The 20,600-nt window shown below is 40.0% G+C and overlaps 1 long non-coding RNA gene across 2 annotated transcripts in view; it reads right to left on the bottom strand.

Moving 5' to 3' along the window:
• LOC122178537 overlaps positions 1–20,600 on the bottom strand; it is an 82,874-nt gene that overhangs the window by 15,746 nt on the left and 46,528 nt on the right. The window contains exon 1 of one of the 2 annotated variants that reach the window (XR_006178371.1): positions 912–949. The exons of the other annotated variant lie outside the window; for it this stretch is intronic. This is a non-coding gene — a long non-coding RNA (uncharacterized LOC122178537). Of the gene's footprint in view, positions 1–911; positions 950–20,600 lie in introns of those variants that run through there. 2 annotated transcript variants of the gene reach the window in all.

The raw sequence follows: 20,600 nt of genomic DNA on the forward strand, positions 1-20,600 counted from the left end.
TCAGGAAGTCCCTACAAACTAGTCGCTATTACGAAGATGGCCTATTTTAATCAATCCCTTGACAGGAACAGCTAATTATCTAACTTTTCTGACCGAACTACCAGATGGCTTCTGTTCTACACTTAATTTTAGTTTTCAGCCAGTAATGTTATTTGCATAATAGACGTCTGTGATGACATAGAAATAATACCAGTACCAATACCTAAGGTACACAATGAACACTTACTGTACTCTCCCATTGAAGAATAAAAATACAGGCACTTAAAACGACAGGCATCTCCCACATTTTCTTTTCTTATTGAGTTCCTAAAAGCCAGAGGCTTTCCCTTTTGCCAGAAGGTTCACACCACCATCAGGCTGCCAAGGCTGCAGACCTCACAGCACACCCACCAGACACTGCAGGCTTGGGCCAGCTCCAGAAGTGAGAGACCAGGCAGGATTTGAGTGTGTCTATTGCTGTGTAACATGGCATGCGATAAAAAAAACAGTGAGGGCATGAAGGCAGAGCCACTCCTGGTATGTCCTAGGAATGTACAGCTGTGTCTGAACAAAAAGCCAATAGGAGCCACCCATGAACAAGCTGAGGCCAAGATCACCCAAGTGAAGTTTTGTGAACAAACTCTTATGGCCATGACAGCACAGGATTTTTTTATTATTATTATTATTTTTAAGTTTGTTTCTTTTTTGATTGTTTTTAAAGAGTAGATTGATACAGGAAAAAACATAGCATAAGAAATAGGGCTGAAAACACAGATTTCAAGCTCCTAAAGCATACTGTAAGGAATGGAAAGTAAGATGTCAAACAGTAATTGTATAATCAATGAATATCAAGATGTTATAATTACAAAACAAACAAGAGAGTTTGGCAAAGCAGATTACGATAACAAGAAGAGAATAGATAGAAAGCTTACCCCTATCCTGGGCTCATTTACAAGACTCCAGCAGAGTGGAGCTCCAGAAGGGATCCTTCCCCACTGGCAGCCAGCTCTTAAGCAGGTCTAGGAGCAGCTCAGCTGAATTGCCTTCACCTGTGCTCCTGTGGCTGACTCAGTGCTCGCCTCAGGTGATCAATCAGAGGTTCAGGCCGAGACTCAGCAGTTCCCATACAGTAATATACTCCTCAAAATAATAAATATAGTCACTCATCTTTAAGCATCTTCTCTAATAGGTTTTGTGTATATTTCAAGAGTAAGAAATAGAACCCCTCCCAAACTGGAAAAACTGTTTTTAGTCACATTAATGCTAAGAACATGTATACTTAAAACATGTATAGCAATGAAGGAAGTGAGAATGGCTTTTTTTTTTTAATTAAAACAAAAAGGAAGTTATTCTAATCCATTAAAAAATAAATCATTTCTGTGAAGATCTGGAGAATAACATTCTATATGACCATAGATTTTACTTTAACAACCACAGTGAGTTAAGTGCCCCTTGGTACCATTACAGCAGTGTAAGAAAGCCTAAACATAAATAATCAGCAGGGAGAAAAGCCAACCGAACACCTGACAATCAAGAAACAGAGCTGAGTTTTGTTAGTTTAACATCACAGCTCCACTTGTAAGGAGCTTCTCATCTTTGAACGTGTTGCGACAAGGATATTTGTTTAATAAATGGCGCACCTGTAGACTGATAAAGCTGGTAAAAGTTTTCATCTTTGGGTTTGTTCTCCCTCCAAAACTGCATTGATCTTCTCATCCCATAGTGAAAAACAGGTTTCATTTTCTGTCACTACAGTCCAATGGAAATCAGTTCCCAGAACAAGCACTCCAATGGAAACACAAGATAAACAGAACAATTTAGTATTTGCTTGAAGATTTTTATGTCGGATTAAGACAAGCAATTCCAAAACGTAACTCTAAGTTACATTCATACCATTAATCTTCCAATCAAAGACTGTACTGTCTATTTTTAGTAATCTGCAGAATTTTTGGAGCTGATTTTAGAGTCAAGGCTGAGCATAAGAGGTCTTGGGAAGCTGACTGGAGTAGAACTTACAAAGACAATCTCCAGTTATATTTCACAGAGCCATAGATCCTCCTGAAATGGAAAACAAGGATAACCACTGCCAAGAAAACTAAGCTTGCTTAAATTTTCCCATGTAGTGCTGCTTAATATTCAGCTAACCGGCCTGGGTTCCAACTGACTGTTAACACTGCAGTGCCTGCTGCTACTCCTCAGTTTCAGCTGCACTAAATCAGCAGCAGCGTGCTACAAGCCGTGCTTTAAAACGAAGTTTCCTTTCCTCTCAGCTCCTGTCATTCAGATGAGCAGCTGTAGCCCAAGCAAGCTCTCACCTGCCTGCCAAACACCAGCATAGAACAAGATCCTGTTTTTCCCACAAAGCCTACTTTCCATATACCCTGGAGCTAGAAGTTGCCCTTTTTGGGGATGCGCATATCCACCCCCAACGACAAACTCTGTTTGCATGTCCTGTGACTTCAGTTCCCCTCTTACACAAAAAAACTCCTTCACCACAAAGGTGATGTGAAGTTCAATCCATTAACGAACATAAAGAACACGAACAGTAATGGCTGTGTGGGCAAATATTGACAAAGTTTCAAACAAGTGACTCAAGGACTCTGAGTCTTCCTGAGTCACTCCTCTGTGGGATTTCTGATCCTCAATGACTTTAAAAAAAAAAGTCTCAGCTACCACCCAGCATCTCATTGCACATATATGTGCTGCCTGTGTCCATTCTGCAGTATGAATCACTTCCTGTGAGCAACTTTATTAACTGGAAATCTCTTGAGAGAAAAGGAAAGAATATCTTAAATACAGCTATGAAGAACAAAGATAAGAGTTTTCTTGACCAAGACAACAGGATATTTCAAGAGAAACAGCTAATGCCACTAAATGCATACACAGCTACAGAAGCTACTGCATATTACTACTAGCAGCAAATATTTCCTTCCTTTCTACATGGAATAAGATGATTGAATGGAGCAATCAGTCATTTTTACCCTTTTTGGATCCATCCTTTGTCCGTATAAATACACAATTCTTTAAGTGCCAGTAGTCTAACATTAGGTTGTGCCAAAAGTAATGCCTCCATTTTACATCCGTGAGAATTACAGCAGATACAAAGAGCATAATAACAGTACATGAAAGAGCAAATTTTCAGCTACTAAACACTATTTCTCAAGATAGTCACAACCACTAGCTATGCATTTTTGGTCGTGATGAACAAGAGTTTACATGCTGAACTTAAATCACCACCACCTCACTGTGCTCACATCCACTGTTTGGTCTCCATCAATGTTCTGCAAGTGCCAATGAATGTCAGTGGGTGTCATTTTTTTCCCTACACAGAGGAATTCAATTTCACGCTTTTGCTTCATCCATTCTTCTATGGAAGACACCATGTCCCTCTGCTACCATCTGTCAAACAGCAACAAAATGTTGAAGCATCCAGCCAATGTTCTGTTGCTTCTATTGCCATACTACTAACATCCACCTCTGATGTCATGGACCAACCCGACAAAACATTACTTTCAGAGCAGCACTGGTATATATGAAGATCTTTGCTCCAGTTGACATCTATAACATTGCATTAAAAAGATGGTTTAAAGCCATATCTTAACATCATCTATTAAAATGACTAACACAAGTGAGAAACAACAAAGTTGCACGCCCTGCACACAGACATCAGTCAGGGCAAGCCATATTAGCAAGCTATCTTTTTTACTGGAAGGAACTGATAAGGTAATTTCTGCAACGTATTAAATCCTAACTCATACTTTGTCTCACTTAGCAGCAGGAAGGTCTCACTAATGGGCACCTGTAGAACATATGGATTGGAATCCATCCCATCATCCAGCACCTCAGATGATACATGCTAAGTTACTGAGTGTTAGCACACTATATATGATTTGACTTATGAATGTATCTCTTCATTTTACATTATTAATGTGTGCATGTGAAAAGAAAAAAGCAAGCTTCACAGAGAAATCCATGGCTACACGCAGTTCCAAGACGCTATTTTTTATATAAAGCAGACTGAGGTTTTTTTTTCCTTCTGCTTTCCCATTTTCTGACTTCATCATTGTACAAGGAGGCCTGTGAGCCTTTGATGCGCTCACCCAAAACAAACAAATCTTTGCAACTCTTGCAATCTTCTTCCTTTGGCCACCCAGCAAGAATCTAATAGGATCCCATGTCTGAAGGCCACCACTGAACAGTACTAGCAGGGGAAAAATAAAAGATGAGGTCCAAATGTAATAATTACATAATATTTTTCTAATAAAATGTAACACAACATTAATGTAAACAATATGTTAAAATCTTCATCAATCAACGCTGAAGAATGGGCAACATTCACCACTTAGCAGAGTGAAACCGAAAGAGTAGAAAATCTTTTTCAGTGGTTAGATGAAAACTGTGAAAGTGACACATCTCTCAGACAAGCAGTAGTACCAGTACCCTAATTTGGACACCTATCTTAAAAGGATATTCCCTTGAGACACACCAAGGGAATCCTTCACATGCATACAAACATTATAGAAAAAAAAAGTACTTTTTTTTTTTCATGCTTTTTGTATTATTAAACATTGCCCATAACTTTTAGGTATCTCAGGAATTATTGCATGTCATTTTCTTATAGCTATTTTTTCAGCATTAATATTTATCATTCCACAACTGTAATCCAATATCCTTTCTAAAAGTACACTTACAAAATTACAATATATTGTAATAACAGCTTAATATAGTAATTAACTGTGGATGCAGAGATTCTGATGTAATGCTCATGTTGATAAGTACTCTCATAAAAGAAACAGGGAGAAATACTCATCAAGACATACAGATGCACAGCAATATTATATTGCCAGCTTTGTCTTTTATTTATTCTCGTGTGAAAACTGCAAAGCTTATCTTTACCCCTCTTAAGGGACAGTAAACCAAAGCTCCTGAACAGTGGGAGGAAAAACAGGCTGTTAGATGCACCATTTCTGCAGTAAAACATTATGATCTGAGTGCATGAGGGCTGCTCTGAAAGTAATGAAACAGGAGGCATTATGTTAACCCATCATATCGGGGGCAGATGCTGGTAGTACAGCAGCAGAGGCTGAACCTTCCAGCCAATATCCCATTAAGTTTTTTTGTTGCATGACAAATGGCATACGATGTGGAAGCGTGGGGGAAGGAAAGGTGAGGAACTGAACTCCTCCATGATGAAAAATGGTACCTATGGACATTCACTGATGCTTGCTGAACGCTGATGAAGACCAAACAGTGGATGTGAGCACAGTGAGGAATTGGGTGACACATTCCAGCAGTGGAGACAGCCGGTCACCACCACTGGTGCAGATTTTTGTGAGCACAGCATGCAGGCTGTTGTTTATCTCTGGCAAAAATGCATCGCTAATGGTGGTGACTACATTGAAAAAATAGTGTTTAGTAGCTGAGAATTTGTTCTTTCAAATAGTGCTATTGTGCCCCTTTTATCTGCTGTAGTTTCCATGGAAATAAGTAGAAGACATGACTTTTGGAACAACCTACATAAAATAGGTCATGGCAGAACTGGGAGAAAATGATGATGTGAAATAGCTGTGCAGAAATGAATGCTATAGTTGAAGAGCATCTTTTGCAAATCAGAGCAATGAATATTTGATTCATAATGACCATCCAGTGCTATTTCTCTTCAATGTGAGAACAATGATGATGTATCAGGTAAGAAGGTTGTGGCAGTTAAACAAGACAGTGATAGGAAATCGCTTGTGAAAAGCACGTTGAAATGCCTTGATTCAAGTGGCCAATAACACCAGTATCCAGACCTTCCAAGTCTTACAGTCAAGAAAAAAGTACACGTCTCTGGAACAAATTCAGGGCCACTCATATATGCCAAGCTCCATATAAAATCTGAAGGAATAATTCTTCACAGGGTGCAGTTGTATTTGCAGCAATTAATAAGCAAACTGGCGAGACATTTTGTATCCTAAACTGTCATCACTCAGTAATGCAAATACACTTGGTAGAACTCAATCACACAACTTAACAACAGAATTAAAAAAAAAAATAGAAAAATTAAAATATGTATAAGCCTTATTAAGAATAAACACATCTTAAACTATTTCATCAGACTTCATTTCTCTGAAAAGGGAATTACAGTGCTTTCACAAGCACAGGCCATTGCAACACATATTACATCACTGAATGATTAGAGGTAGCATACGGGGTACTCAAACATTACTGATGTCTTTCTTCACACATACACCATCTCTCACTGCTGTTCTCATCAAATCAAGAATAGCTCTAGCATTAAGGCAGTACTGTTTACAGTTTCCTCAATACAAAATCTTTCCTACAGGAAACCTCTTGATTACAAATTAGCTACTGAAAATTTAAGATACTCAGAATGACCAGTTTTATTACTAAACATGAAACACAAAATAGACACAGAGAAAGGAAAGAAGCAGCTACTGTTGTCTGCTTCTCCCAAAATATGAGCTCTTTGAAGTTCTGTATAAATAACAGGGTATTCAACCAGATCCACCCTGCTGCTGCTATATCTTCCCTCCATCACACAAACAGTTCAAGTGAAAATAATCCCATTCTCTCTATATAGAGCCTTTATGAACTATACATCAGCTGAACAAAGTACATCATCTCAGTGAACACATGTGATGGCCTTCTTCCAGGCTGAAATTTTTTTCCTATTACTGACTTATATCATGCTAGATACCAGCCTATGATAGGGCAAGAAAAATGGTTGCAATGCTGCTACGTGATGGAAAACACAGCAATGATAGCAGAGTAGCAATGTCCTAGGCTGCAACAAGAGAAGACATGCTCAAATGTCTTCAAATTGTCTACAGCAACAGCTATAGACACAGAAAGAAGAAAAAAAAAACAAAACCTACTTTCCCCTAGAAAGCTACAGTAGTCAAGGTTCTCCAGCAAGATGTGCTTGCTTCCACTGCCAACACTTAAATAAGGTCTGGGAAGGGGTCAATCCTGCACCTGAGCTCCCCTGGGTTGGCCCTGCCTTCCCAGCAGGTGCTCAATCATTGCTTCAGGCCATGACTTAGCATTTCTGGTACCACAGTCCATGCACCATGAACAAGGAAGTCCTTCTGCAGGGCAATGGCTTTTCAAAGGCATTCCTTCACCTACCAGTTAATAAAATGGAAAACTCATCTTCCCTAGTGAAAATTTTCATTTATTGGGATATTTCTTTCAAACGTATCTAAAATATATCACCCAATAAATCTAAAACAACTAAAATACCACTTACAGGAACAATCTGGTTATGGTCAAACATTTGATAATTTTATTTGCAGAAGGTCCAAATCAGAATAAAGCACTTTTTCAAAGGCACTTGGTGGAAGCTGAATCTATTAAAACTATTTACTGAAAACATTAATATGTTCCTTGCTGTGAAATCCAGTTCTGCATTCTCAATAGAAAGTACATCAACCTCTTAAATAAGCAACCCATATAGGCGTGCTTCCAGCTTCTTGTAAGCAGATGAAGACTGAAAATACTCCAAATCTGGAGGTTGGGCCCAGCTGCTGCCTTTAAAAAAAGCATTTGTTTCATCCCAACATCCTTGTCAATATGATAAAAATAAATATTCTCACAATTTGGAATAGTCTTCTTCCCAAGTCACAGAAAAAGAATTAACCTTTCATTTGCAGGAAAGCACTCTCCAGTCTTAGGGACTGGCAAAGAAATAAGAAAAACTCATAAGAACTCATCAATAAAATAAAAGAATAAAAAAGAAAGAAAGAAAGAAAAGTATAGATATGGTATATCTAGTCTCTTGAAATAGCACTTGTCTAGAACTTTTTAGGTTAAGTATCATTGTGATACTGAAAGAAAAAAATCACACAAAGGCGTGAACTTTTTGTAAAGTAAATCCTTATGTTTTCTGTATCCTCATGTAGGATTTAGAGAGAATACATGCAACATTCCATGTATTTTGATTGCCAGAATGCTGACTTCTACACCATAAATCAGCTAGCTATCAATAACAGTTCAGGGGAGATAGGAGTAAGTAGTAATCCAACACTAGTGCACATAAATCATCATTTTTTAAGAGGAAAAAAAGCAGAGGCACAGAAACGGTAATGACTCCTTCTGAAAGCTACCAAAGGCCACTTCTTAGTGGACTTGGTGTGCTGGGGAATCCTCCCTCCCATTCACAAGCAAAAAGCAGGAATCTCTCTCAGGCTTATTTGGAGGAAGGTGGGTGGAAGTAAAGCGTTCAGTGTGGTTTTAGCTTGCTCTTGAATGATTTTACCCCTGGAAAGAGGCCTAACAGAGCTCCCACAGTGTGTCAGCTCCCTCCCTGAACTGATCTATGGGATCATGGTTTGGGAAGCTTCACACTGGGTCATCAGGAAAAGACACTGGTAACAGAGTTACAGACCCCAGTCAGCAACAGCACACAGCCTTAAGCAAAAATATCCTTACCAATTCTTCTGCACGCTGACAGCTAAAAAACCCCACACGAAACAGCCCTAAAGAAAACCACACAGTAAATATTTAATTTAAACACCACGTGACTGGGCCAGGTCTCATAGCCTTTAATTGATATTCTCCATTAGCAGACAGGTCAGAGAGAGTGACACAGGATCCCTCCACAGGATAAGGTCCACCCCAGCCTGCTCCTGCCACCCAGCAGCATGGCCTGCCCACACAGGCTGAAGGCAGGGCATCAGCTCCATGAACTGATGCCATTTAACTGTGAGAACTTGGATTTCTGTCAGTAGCTGCATGAAAGAGCGAGGAGGAAGTTTTCCAAACAAGCATTACTTCTCCAGTAGAAAAAAAGAAAAAAGACAGAAAATCCACAGAAAGACATTTCTGATGCATGTTTGTTCTACACGAAACTCCTAAATCCTCTTCAGTCTTTTAACATTTACAACTTTGTGCACTTCACAGTATAATTCTTATTAATTTTACATTCTTCTTCTGTTGTGCTCTTCATTTAGAGAAGTCACCGTACTTGGGACAGGACAAGCTTCTTCATCAGGGAAATGTGTGCATGAAGAGCAGTACCATAAACGGACACTGGAAAAAAGCTGACATACTTTATGGTCACCATTTTATTAACCAAGTCACATGCATCCAATTTCCAGTGGTGTCAATTAATATTAAGCTTAGTCCTAAGATCACTGAGATGAAATAAACATGGGGCATTGGCTTTTTCTGAATAATAATGCATTTATTTATCTTTTCAGGTACAGATGTACCTGATGTACCTTAGCAGTGTCCATAGGAGAAAGATGGGGAAGTTAGTCATTAACAAAGCACAAAAGTTTCCATGGCACATCTCAAATCTATGGTACCATTTAATCCATCTCTTCTCTCAAGAACTACTCAGCCTAGGAACATGAAGAACATTCCCTTGTCCTCAAGCTATCAACTCTGAATGCAAAGGTCTGATAGAATCAGTTTTGGGAGCACCTCAAATCCACCTGAAGGCTAAGCATCAGATGTTCGGAGGTCTAGGTGAACATGTAGCCTCTTAGCACAGCACACTGTTATTAAGACTCAGGATTTCAGTACTTCTACAAAGTGAGAGCTACACACAAGTAGGAAAAGCAAACAATTTAATTGAGTAATAGTTAAATGTAGGAGGCAAATTCTTTTTTTTTCTTTTTTTTCTTTTTTTTTTTTTTAATTGCAGTATGTTGCTTCTTTCACCTTCTGTTTGGTAAACATTGCCCAGAAATATCTTTGAGATGTTTGAGATGCTTTTGTATCATCATTGAGATTATTCTCATGAGAAACAACAAAAAAAAAGAGCTGAATCCATTCTAACCATGAGCTTACCTAGATAGAAAAGCTCACTGTCCAAAATCACTACATATGTCATAATTCAATGCAATGAACTGAAGTGAAAAAGAAGGAGCTTCAGGATGTTGGAACAGCAAATTTTGCAAAGGCAGGGAAATCAGTGAGGTCACACTCAAACACTTATGCTCAACACAGAAATAGCTCAAGTGAAAAATACAGATGTTAGTCAGCCTTTCCAGTCCAAGTGAGAGGGGGAAAAAAATGACTTAGGAAAGACTGCAGACTGGCTTGCGTGAATAAACACTTTTAGCAGCAAATTAAGAGGAAATCCAGGTGCTGCAAAGAGAAAAGATTAATTAGCAAAGATGACAGTGTCTCAGGGTAAGAAGTGTTGAAACTTTAAATTAAAAAAGAAAAAGTGGCCTCTGGAATTTGATGCTAGCAGCTGACCTGCTCCAAAGTGCAGGACAGGTTGCTACTTCAGCTGCAGCCACTGCTGTAGGTGTATTCTGCTCCCATTAGATAAAGCGTAGGCAAACAAAATGAGACTGTTAGTCGAGGCTAAAAAGTTTTACACAGTGCTAAGCATCCAATCAGGCTAAAACAATGCAAAGACCTCAAGAATTGGAGAGAAAAGGTCAGAGACAGCTACTGCCAAGCTATTCTGAGCATCACAGCAAGCGATTTGGGCCAAAGTAGTCAATCTGAAAGCCTCAGTAGGTCACAGGCTCAGCATGGTGACTGTCAGTGTATTTCTGACTCTCATAAAGGGTCTGGTACTCCTCCAAGCAGAATAACCTGCTGTATCCTCTCTCACACACTTCCTGCCAAGCGTGGGGCCCACAGAAAGTTATCTGAGGAAGGTTTTCAGTAAACATAAGCTATCACTTCTATTCTTCACAAAGTGCTATAAAACAGGAGGAACAAAACTTCACTTGTAGCATCTTTGGAGCAATAGCTTCTTATTCTATCCTCTCTGATTACAGTTGTGGCACCCATAAGCTTCATCTCCACACTTCACTACTAATAACCAAAAGTGAGCAACTTTGTTAGAAAAGTGCAGATTCAGCAGCATACTTATTTCAACCCCACCTACCCATCCCCACAAATACAAATATGTTCCACAGAAAAAAAATCTGCTTTACTCTGCAACATATATACAGATTTTTAAAGGCATGTAAGACTACAGCCAACAATTATGTGATGAGTTTGCAGGTGGGAGGACGTTTTCAATAAAATGCTTTTACTGTTGTTAATAAAACACACAGGTACAGGAAATCAGAATAACTGAAAAATGAATTTGATACAGTTTTGTACGATGTTTTTTGTAATTATATTTGTTGAAAATTTAGGAAATGCACAGTTCCTTGCTACTAACCAAAACGTTCTTGTAATCCTTATCCAAAAACTTGATGCAGCACAGGGCAAGTCCAACTGCTAACTGGTAGAAGTTAGTGTGGAATATTCTTTTTCTGACAAACCATGATAGTTTGGCGAGTCCTGAGATGGTCAGGTCAACAGGTCCCAAAATAAAGAAATAAACTTGCATATCTCTAGAGGTCCTTTCCAACCCCTACAATTCTGTAATTCCCTATATTTGGCTACTTAAATTTTTCAAGGATGAAAATGGAATCTGCAGGTGAAACTTAATTTCACGTACAGTCTCTCTACATAACAATATTTTTAAAAAATGAATTTTTTTGCAGAAAGAAGCAGAAATATGGACTGAATAACTAATAAAGAAATTCTTCTGTTACAGTTTTTTCAGCATTCATGTTATCCAAGCATAACCCAAGTTTTTTCTGCTGCGGTGACCAGAATGCATCTGTAGTTTTTTTCTACTCTCTCCCTTGTTTGCTTCATCTTAACTAAAAAGTGGACAACAGGGTGTATATCAGACCTGCACCTGTCTACCAGTAGTAGCATTTAGTCATGAAATCAGCATAAAATTCAACAGGGAAGTAGATAACAAATTTCCACAGACTCAAGTGTATGTATTTAAGTTATTAAGCTAGAACTAAAATAGAGATGATAAAAAACAGTCACGCCTATATAATCCTCAGATATTTCCACCATTCTGGCGAATATTTGCTGTTTCTGTAAATCTTCTCTCAGCACCTGTCAGAAGCACAGCCAGAAACATGGGGGAATAAATACATCAGCCTGCACAGATTTCCCATAAATCCAGTCAATTTGGAGTAAGCTAATTCCCCTCTCTGAGCAAGAGAGAAATTTACTAAAATTCTTAATCTGCTGTGTGCTGACACAGCACTGCAGAGCTTTGATCACCCTGCACTTCCCTGAGCTGCCAACCCTTCGCTCAGCAGAGGAGCATGCAGGGAGCAAGGGCAGGAGCAGGGCTCCAGCAGCAGTGAGACACAGCTCAGGCAGAAGGTCAACATTCAAAGCCAGCAGGCACACTGTAGTGGGAGGAGAAAGAGGTGAAGAACGTAGAATCAGAGTAGCCTGCATTTCTGGAGGAGTCGATCTGTTCTCGGTTTCCCCTCCTGCCTCTTCTTCTAACAGGCTTTTTTCCTTGGTTGCATATTTCATCATATTATTTGGTTTGTCCCTCATTTACTTATTTATTCTCCTTCTATTTTGTGCTCTACAAAACTTACACTGTTTAAAGACAATATATTTTCTCAGCCTGGCAGAGTCAAAACTCACATAGAGCACTTGAACTGCCGTTTCAGAGCAAGCCACATTCAACACAGATCGCTATAGATAAAGCCCCCATTAACGTTTAGAACTATTCCAGCTCATGCTAGGGTTTCTCCTGCAGCCCTAAAGTCTGATACAATTTTATCTACAGGCAGCAGTATTGACAATGAGCCAGAGAGCTGCTTAACTGAGGGAGAAAAATCTTCCAAGCAACCAGGTCTTTATTGCAAGGAAACCTGAAGGTTGCAAAATTTGTCAGCTTTTCCTCAACAGGATGAAGGAAAAGGCTCATTTGGCTAAACTGCACCTGCTGCTTTCTTTCCTTAGCTTGAACTACAAGTCTCAGAGATACCCTTCTGTGTAAGGGCAAGCCAAATGCAGGCACTGATTGCATCCTGAAAATTAATGAGGAACCGTGGCAGTAGGCAGCCAAGGGAAAAAAATAAAAATTTAAAAAAAAAAAATAAAAAAATAATAAAAAAAAAATTGCCCATTCCTGCTAGTCCAGCTGCAGGGGAAAGAAAAAATGAAAAATGAAAAATGAAACTTCCAGTTAGTGTAGCCTCTGAACAGTCAGTTACTGTTACAGACTACGCCTGCATGCTAAAGAAAGTGTGATACCACTCAGCTTCCAGATCTGACCACTTGAGTATTTACAACCTTCCCAGACACACTTCCTCATTTCTACACCTTCCTGCTACCAACAGACATTGTGTCTGAGCAGTATCTGCAGTGCTGAACTGATGCTCCCATCAAAGGCATTTCAAAGGGAGAAGCAGTTCAGTTGCTGGTTATTCACCTCTTGGGACTTGGAAGGCCCTATGCTCACATTCTTTTCCACCACAAGTTTTCCTAGAACACTTTGCGCAAGTCTCTTAAGGCAAGGCACTCAAGGAATCCTTCAGAAAACTCCAGAATGACTTGTGCACCTCAAATAGTGCTCAAATGGGGATCAGGTACTTTGCCCTGCTTCAGGGGGGAAAAAAGGCCTCTTCTCCTCCCTGTAAACCCTCAGCCTTGTTTCCCTGCTCCTCCCCAGCTCCCTGCTGCCAGCTCTCAACAAGACGCTGACCCACTACAGCAGTGAGAGTAATACCAAGCTATTTCTTCTGGATTGCTTTTCTGCAAATTCAACCAGTTAATGCAGCTGAAGGCAGGTCTGGTGAGCGTCAGCCAAAGGTAAGAAGCACATATCTGGGAGTAGGGAGGGAGAAAATGGAAACTCCTTGTCAGCTGCAAATTGCAAGACTGTTCACCACATGCTGCTGAGCCAAACTTGGAGTTTCAGAGAAAACACAGCAACAACTCAAATCTTTTTCATTATAAATAACCTCAAAGGAAAAAAAAAGAAAAAAAAAAGAAAGAAAAAAAAAGAAGGGGAAGAAAAACAGGAAAAATCTGCCCTTCAGGGAGAAGTGTGTGGTATGGCCCACCTACACTTCACAGATGTTGCATGAGCCTCAACCCACACCTCTCCTCTTCCCAAGGGGCAGCAGTCCCACACAGCCTTACCAGAATGGCACTTTTTGATACTGTGACATTTTACAGAATAGCAAGCAGGATTAAATGCACTTGATACAATGATTTGGTTTACAGGGTCAGGATTTTGTTTACAGGGACACTCCCTGGGAAGAAGACAACTCAGCTTCCACTATCAAACTGCTTATGGGTTCTGATCCAGTGATGGGCAAATGTAAAACTATAGAAATTAACCTGAGAGAAGGGACCAAAGCTCTCTTGATAAGTAGCTCTTCAGTATGTCTGAGTTAAATGTAAAGCTGGCATAGTAGCAGCTTTACAGCTGCTGCACAATCATCCACCATGACAAGCCACCCATGCTTGGTAGTTTACACCTCGCATGAAATCCTCCCATTATTTTGGGCCACAGGAAATAAAGTTGAAACCAAAGCTACGCATTAATGTGGTATTACTCCCTGTGTCACTTGCTTTACTCAGTTGCCCAAGAGCCAGTAAAGGTTAGAAGTCAATGAAAGGTAGATTGTGTTCTCAATTTTTTCTTAATTATACAGATTATAGTTAAATAGATATCGACGTACACATGTAGACATACACAATCTTATTTTAACAGCTCAGGTTTTTAATGGCAAGTTCAAGTAAGAGTACAATCATCCTGATTGCACAGCTTTATTACAATGTGACATCTCCCCTCATCACAAAAAATAAACAAGATTAAAACAACTTCTCAACTGGGGCTGTAAGAGTGTGCACGTTGATTGCAAAGCCCAGACAGAAAGGATTCAAACGTGAATTTGACAACAGCTTTCCCAGCATACCTCATTTATAAGCTGTGACAGGACAAGTTCTGTAGGTGAGAGGTTTGTTGAAATTTTCCTGCCAGTTGATGTGACGACACAAATGAATTTTCTCTCATGTTTACCTGTTGTACTTCATTTTTTTTAAAGAGCAGCAATGAGAAATATACCAGTAAGAGCACCAGCTGGCTTCCTCAGGGCGTTCCCAACCACCCTTCAGAATTTCCCAAGGAGGTGGCAGAAGTTTATCATCTACATGTAATGATGCAGACAGAACCCAAAAAGGCAAACTTCTTTCCTTGTGCATGAAAGGCACAGGGCAAACAAAACAAGACTCTCAGATAAAAGTGCTGAAACTAAAAATATTTTCACTTATCTTACATAAAATGTTCAAGATGTCCATGAAATATTTTATTTTTGCATGTGCAGATTTCTACAGACTGTATCTCAGTAGGATTGTGACCTCTTCCCTACTATTGCTAACAGAGCATCATAAAAATTTAGTAAATCATATATACATTGCTTGCTGTACCATTAATTTACTGTCTTTAGAATTATTGGAAAGAATAACTGAAGTTCCATAATTCAAATACTACAAAGTACTAAAATAACCTGAAACCCCTACTGCCATGAAGTATCACCCTGTCTGATATATCACTGAACTAAGAAAAACATGGTCAGACTTGATAAACAGAGCTGATAATAAGTTTCCTGAGCACTGCAAATGCCTCATTCAAGTACCATTGTCAGAATCGTGACTCCTCTATGGAAAACAGTGAAATTATTACTCAACTGTCAATTAAGCAGAACCTGTCAGGGCAGCACCTGCTGCATTCCCAGGTAATAAGCAATGCAAATTCTAAACTGGAGGTCAAGATTGGGTCTTCAATGCAAAAATAGGTAGCAGGAAAAGATAAGGAAAGATTCCAAGGAAGGAAAAGGAAAGCTACTCGTACCATTCAATGAGGAAGGAATGAAGGTGCAAGAAGTTTCTAGAACAAATGGAGGTCTCATCAGTCACACTCCAAATGACATCTGAATGAGAAGAGGAAAAATGCAGAAGGAAATGGATGAGGCAGTTCTTAAAACATGAACGTCTTATTTTTGAAGAGTTCTTTCTAGAGCATATGTAATCTATTAAAATGAATTTAGTGCCACAAGGAAAAGTGTCAGCAGGATAAGTTAATAACCTTTACCTGTAGCACTGCATGGATAAATTCTGTGCTACAAACTATTTAAAAACAAAACAAAAAAAAAAAAACAGTCAGGGTAAGCACTAGTATACTGAAATGCTACACTAAATTCAACACCATATTACATTTCAAGTGATTGCTCACTCCACCTTTTCCCCAATAAGGAAATCTCACTCTTTTCCTTTTGCATTCTAGAATAGAGGTTTTACCAGATGAGGCAGATTTTCTTTGTCTGTATAGATCTAAATGCATTGCCTACATGCACTCAATATCACAGAATCAGCAAACTACATATCACAATTCACTTTAGAAAGTACTCGGTTATTCTAAGTTACTCCACCTCCCTCAACTAGTCTGAAGATTCTTCAGAGTAAATCGTATTTCATTAACAATAATACTACCATCCATTATTTTTTTTAATATTATTCTATACCTAGTTTAGAAAAAAACTGCTGTACGTTTCTTTACTTAGCTAAAGACATAGCCTTGGACATCTCACAAGTCTCAGCATTGCTCAGTCTCACTTTTCAAGGCACCAAATAGAGTGTGGACTGCAAAACTGACAGGGCACATCAGAATAAAGTAAGGATGCTTCCACCGTGTGCTATTTGGAAAAGCAGCAGAACCTGGCCTTCACAACATCTGTTAGTACTGCACTTAATAGTATTAACATGCCATTCCTTTAAAAAGGGAAGAAGTTCAGTGACAACACTGACAACGCATGAGGCCACTGCAGTTAACGTAGGTATCTAAACATTGTTTATTAATACACAGGGAGATTCCTTATTATTCAAGTTGCCCCTTTGCTTGGAAATTCAAAGCTTCACTTCAAAATAAATGAAGAGCAATGACTGCTGGTGAACTTTCCCTATTTTCTAGCCAGTTAATTTCCTCCCTCTGGTGAAAGTCTGCTGTGTGCCACATATCCTGCTTCAGGCTATTGCTGAGATGGGAAAGCTGCGGTTCCTTTCTTCCTATTACAAAGTTTAAAACCAGGAAATACATCCGTTATGAATTTTTACAAGTAAAACAAATGTTAAAGACATTGGCAGGAATGCTGGAAGAAAATTCCCAGGACCATAATGGCACACATGAAGCAAAAAATTAAAAATAAATTAATACAATGCTTCAAATTTATCGGGAAGCACTATTAGATGCAACATTACAGACATCTGAACAGCATTCAAAAAATCAAGAACTCAGCACGTGGAGAAAAGGGCACCAGAAAAACATACTTGCAATTCATTTATTTTTCCACAGACTGCGCACACACAGGAATTCTGTAATCCTGAGGAAGACCTGACCCCATTCTCCCTCTTCCATCCTTCCCCTGGGGGAGGGAGAGCTCCTTGTTACTACACTGCTCTACGAAAGGTCTTTAAAGGCCTTGCAGTTTAAAAATAGCTTTTAACAACAATACTGAAGTCAGAGGAGAGCCTTAGTTACAGCCCAAGATATGCAACTTATTATAGTTACTCAAGCGACAAATGGCAGCAGTTCTGCTCAAGTCCATTGAGAAAACGTGAAACAATTTGGACTTTAAGCCCTGCAGCCTTAGCACAGCAATCTTGGCAAGATTAGACGCGGAGAGATGACTCATATATCAGTGTCTTGCAGCACTGCAAAGCCTCTCACTGTGTCTTAGTTTCGGCTGGGATGGAGTTGTTTTCTTCAGAGTGTCTAGTATAATGCTATGTTGTGGTTCTAGGAGAAAAACAACGTTGATAACGCACTGATGTTTAAGGTTGCTGCTAAGCAGTGTTGTACAGAGACAAGGTCATTTGCAGCAAAGGGCTCAAGGAGCTGGAGGGGAACACTTAGGATAGCTGACTTAAAGTGGCCAAAGGGATATACTATAGCACATGACATCATGTGGAAAGAGTTTTGAAGGGGGTGGGAGTTCATCTCACTTTTCTTCTGCTGCTTGAGTGCCTAGCTGGGCATCGGTCAGTCAGTGGTGAGCAATTATTTGTGCATCCTGTTATGTACATGTGTATATGTATATACATATAGTCATAACTATTATCTTTTTCCTTTTCACTGTCTTAGTAAACAGTTTTATCACAACCCAGAAGTTCTTTTCTTTCCCCTATTCTTTCTCCCATTCCACTGAGAAGGACAGGGAGTAAGCAAACGACTGTGTGGTGCTCAGTCACCTGCTGGGTTAAACCAGAACACACTAGGAAGATTCCCAAACAGTTTTATGAAAAAACTGCCAGCACAAGTTCTATCAATCTCTGAGACACAATCCTCTGCAGCAGGAGTCTGCAGCTGGTCACCAGCACAGGAAAACAGTGCAGAGAGTTTGAGGAGATGATGGCATCACACAGATGAAAGGCAAGAACAGCCTTTCACTCCCTGGCCCTATGAAAACGGACAACGTAGCGCATTTAGTGCTGCTGCCAGCTTCAAGCATTCTTTTAAGAAGTGGTCAGACCCAAATGCCAGGGCTTTGCACCAAGCCCACCTCAAAACTGTAATAGATTTTGGAATCAGCAGTGACTGCAGAGAACAGCTTCATGCCAAATTGACCAAGCCCCAAGTGAGCAAGGCACATGCATCTCTAGAAATACATCGTTCAGTCAATGCTTAACCTCCAAGGACAGTGATGACACCACTTCCCTGGGCTTGGGAAGGTTGAGCTCTTAAGTAATCCTGACTTAGTCCTTGTGCCTTCTTGGGGCTTCTTGTTCTCTTGAACACTCTCACCAATCATGGAGACCTCTGAGGCCTAATTGGTGAATACTGAGGCATGGAGCAGTGATTGACTCAGCCTGCTCTGTCTTCTGCCCTTAATTCATCCACTCAGCAGCAGGCCCACACTTTCCTCATTCAGCATTTTCTGTTAGCATAACAGCAGAAACTCTGCTTATGACCCTTAATTTGCACACATCAACTCTGTTTGATCTGCGGCTTTTGTTATACCAGACCTGCATGCATGAACAATTCTGAATTCCTCTTTTACTGCTTCCTCCTCTTCTATACAGCCTTTTTGCATTAGAGGTCTGCCACAAGTTCCCTGTTTAACCAGCCTGGTCTCCTGATACATCCACTCATCTTCCCTAGCATGGCAATGGGCTGTTCTTGTGTTTAGTACAAGACTAGCCAGCTTTCATGAGATCTTGTACCCTTCAGATCTCCAGTGTGATTCCATATACCAGTTGTCTGAAGAAGTTAATGTCTGCTTATCTGAAGCCCAGGCTTTGTTATCTTGACATGCCTTTCTTGCTCCCCTATGGACCTTGAACACTGCTGTTTCAAGGTCCCCGTGATGATGACTACAGCCAAAGCTGTCATTGATTATCACACTATTAACCACTTCTGCTTTCTCAGTGAACAGCAGATGCAATTAGGTATCATATCTATTTCACTCCTCCAATATCTGTACCAATCAATTACTCCTGATACTCTCTGGTTAACTTACGTGTCACTAGCAAATTTCAAAGCAGTTCAGGTCACTCTGGCCTGTGAGCCAGAGACTTCCTTAAGCTGTCTAAAAGCTTTGTTTGCCTCCTCCTCCTTAGATGACTCATTAAAAAATCCCATCACAATGTCTCTTTTACCTTACTGGCCTACTCCTAACCACGACACACAGGCTCTCAATGTGCCTGTCAGATGTCCCACAGAAGAGCTCTACTCCTTTAACATGCACTTAGAAGAATAATTCCTTGGACCCCTGCCTTTATTTTCCACCCTTGAAGAGCCATCTGCTGCTGTCCCCCAGTCATGCAAGCTCTCCCACCATATCTCAATTATTCCAGAAGTCATAGCCATTATCATACACATAGCATGTTCCAACCCCTTTCCCAGGCTGTGTTTTTATGTACATGCACTAGAGGTGACAATCCCCGTCTCTGTTTTAAAAGGAGATTTCTGTTTTCCTTCCCAGGCTTACCAGCTAATTGGACATGATGTTCTTGCCCTGTATTGTCAGATGAGAATACAACACTAATGCTAGAGCTGAGTTGTCCTACAGACAGGGCAACAAAGATTCCTTGCCTCAGAGAAGTGGCAGAACAGATAAGAAGCATGATCACCTCTGCTTCATAGTGGGAGACAGAAGCATGGGAGACTGAGACAAACAGGAAGTTTGTAGTACAGAAACAAGACCTCCTGATGTCAGCCTTGTGCTTAACCACAAAACTGTTCTCTTCCCCTCTGACATAACTGTCCTGCATTTTATGACCACACATAGTTGCTTTGAGAGGGCTGAGGAGCATTTACAGTCCAATTTCTAAACAAGCTTTGTTCTTTGTTCACAAATGGTGACAAGGAAGAAAGGAGCAGGATGAGAAAGAAGGTTGTTAAAGCCTTAAACCATTGCACAGTGTGACCAGAGAGGGGGCTTCTGACAGCAGCAAGCCAAGTCCATCACGCAGCTGCACACATGCTCCAATACCACCAGCAGTCATCTAAGCTAAAGACTCTGGGCTTTGCACTGAAGGGATATATTCACAAGCTCTGACCTCTGTGCAGTGACTCCTGGCAGAGAGGTGTAACAGCCAGCACTATCTAGCAGCTTCCAAATATGCTTTATTTGACAGCCTTTCCCAGTTTTGGTATCATCCAAGCCAATGCCACAAATCAGAGAGGGAGAAGAATGGTGACATATCTTTGCTGAAGAGAAACACGGCAAAAAATGATGCTCAGCTGTTAACTCTCTACACTACTCTTTTTGTGTGCAATTAATTATTTTAAAAGCCTCATTCACTAATTGATATAAGTTCAA

This window comes from Lagopus leucura, unplaced genomic scaffold (genome assembly GCF_019238085.1).
Source record: "Lagopus leucura isolate 7727_CA_CO unplaced genomic scaffold, USGS_WTPT01 Super-Scaffold_100002, whole genome shotgun sequence".
In the NCBI taxonomy this organism is placed as follows: domain Eukaryota; kingdom Metazoa; phylum Chordata; class Aves; order Galliformes; family Phasianidae; genus Lagopus; species Lagopus leucura.